We start from the raw sequence: 2197 nt of genomic DNA, 5'->3' as shown, positions 1-2197 counted from the left end.
GCTCCATCCCCCAGTGACCCTACAACAGGATAAATGGTTTGGAAAATGGATGTTCAACTCCAAAAAAGTTGATTCAAAAATAATGTTTTACTGTTTATGAAGACAATGGTGAAATCGTGAGCATCATATTCAGAACTCACCTTTCTTCTTCTTTTGTCTTTAGGAGTTTTATTGTAAATCAACAGTACTGTGAAGCACATGCCAACATGTCACTTTAACAAGTAACTATCAGTGTCACAGATCCGACAGTTCTCTGTAGAAAAAAGTCCCAGTCAAAAATAGAAACAAGGCTCTACTTCCCCAAACACAGGTTTTTGCAGTGTTTGAATTAAATGAGGTTTAATTCACAGTTTATAGTCCGTAAAAACAAGGTTACTGCTGACATTTATTAGAAATCATTTTTATTTAGGTTGAAAACATTTCATAATTTCAACTTTGCAAAGCAGATGTGCTGTGTTTTTTATGGTGGTCTTATATATAGAGATATTTTTACTTACCTTCACCCATGGATTGAAATTGGTGCAATAATGATTTTAATGTGTAATTTATTTTATTCCTAGCGGTGCAGTGCTGGTCAAAGCCTGGTAAAAATTAGGGAGGGTTGCGTCAGGTCATTTGTTGGAAATAAAGATGAAAGTTTGTTGTACAGATTCAAACCCTGACAGTTTTCCCTGTGAGATTTTTCTTCAGGGCTTCATTTTCATTTTTCAATGTTTGAAGAGTTTTCATCATTGTTACATTGTTTTCTTTGAGTGTTTGAAGAGTTTTCTTCTTGTGGAAATGATCAAAAGCTGAAAATCAGTAAATGTTAGTTCTTTGTAATATACAGTGATGACAATTTGTTATTTACTGTAGAAGAAACACCTTCAAATATTACATCACAGTGATGATGTTCATTTATTAAGAATTCACTGAAAAGAGTTTTGCTCCAAAAGAAGAAATAGTCCTATTTGTTTATTTATTTATTTTTGCTGATCTCCCAGATGTGAAAAAACCTTGTGCTTTATCATATTCAAAGTAATACTACGTGAATAAAACTGTACAAGCCCTGTAAAATTGTTATTGTGTTTTTAGAAGAAAATCCTGTTTATTTAAAAAATGTTTGGATCTTTAAATGTTTGCAACATCTCACATTGTTTGTGACATTAGTTTTCTACAAACAGCATTGCTCCATGTTCTGCATCCTGTACTGAGATTGTTAATGGAGCTGATGACTAAAGCTTCACTGTATTACAAACTACAATTACAAACATAACGTCCAGTTTGTGCTGCTTTCTCACATATACTTTTGTGAGGGTTGTTGCAGGACTGATCAAACCAACACTTCAGGTCAACAGCTCCTGCTTTCTCCCCCATCCTCACACAGTCCTCTCCATCAGGATATTCCCCATTGGTTCCTTTCCAGTTGTCTGGCTCTTTTCTTATCCAAAAAGTCAAACTAAAAGATGTGGAACACAGATCAGGGTCAATAAAACTGGTAAATCTGAGATTAAAAATAAACATGTTTTTACAACAGTTAAACCTTGTGCCCAGTTCTGATCCGTCCACCCACAACCATCTGCCTTCTTCCTGTGAGTCTGTCAGTCCGATCCAGAACTTGTCCTGTTCTTCATTAATTTTGTTTCTCAAACGTTCCTCCAGGAATGACTGAACAATCAGAGGTGGTGAAAATGACTCTGTGACTTTTCTGTGCTGAGATAATAAAACTTATGTGATCAAATATGTGAGAACATGAAGCTGCTGCAGTGTTTTATACCTGCTCCTCTCTGCTGTCGATCTTAACCAGATCTCCTCCATGATGGACACATTCTTCTCTGCTCTGCTTCCAGGATGAAGGTTTGTTGGAGAAATAATAACACTTTCCTCCATGTAGCTCCCAGCCTTCTTCACACTTCTGACATGGTTCATCTGTAAAAGTTTACAGCAAAGACATCAGTCAGGTGACACAATCACTCTTTATGTTTGATTCACATAGAGAGAGAGTTTGAGTTTTAACTGAGACAATCAGAGAAACTGAAGTTTTCTCTTTTACAGATGCAGTTTTACTATCTCACAACTCCAGTTACTGCAGTATACAGTCTGAACTAGTGCAACATAAATACATCACTGACTGACTCACTGTGTCTGTTATTTATCACTGTTTATTAATCATCTGTGAAAGTGAAAAAGACAAATCCATAATTTACTAGTATTAACT

General features: G+C 35.6%; 1 long non-coding RNA gene across 1 annotated transcript; it reads right to left on the bottom strand.

Moving 5' to 3' along the window:
* Positions 1-1187: 1187 nt before the first annotated feature.
* LOC137103020 (uncharacterized) lies at positions 1188-1844 on the bottom strand. Its single transcript, XR_010911342.1, has 2 exons — positions 1523-1844; positions 1188-1438 (listed from the first exon to the last, which is right to left on the bottom strand). It is a non-coding gene; the product is annotated as an uncharacterized lncRNA (long non-coding RNA).
* Between the last annotated feature and the right edge of the window lie 353 nt (positions 1845-2197).

The sequence above is a fragment of the Channa argus genome, chromosome 1, assembly GCF_033026475.1.
Source record: "Channa argus isolate prfri chromosome 1, Channa argus male v1.0, whole genome shotgun sequence".
Classification (NCBI taxonomy): Eukaryota; Metazoa; Chordata; class Actinopteri; order Anabantiformes; family Channidae; genus Channa; species Channa argus.
This window is presented reverse-complemented; position numbering and strand designations above follow the sequence as displayed.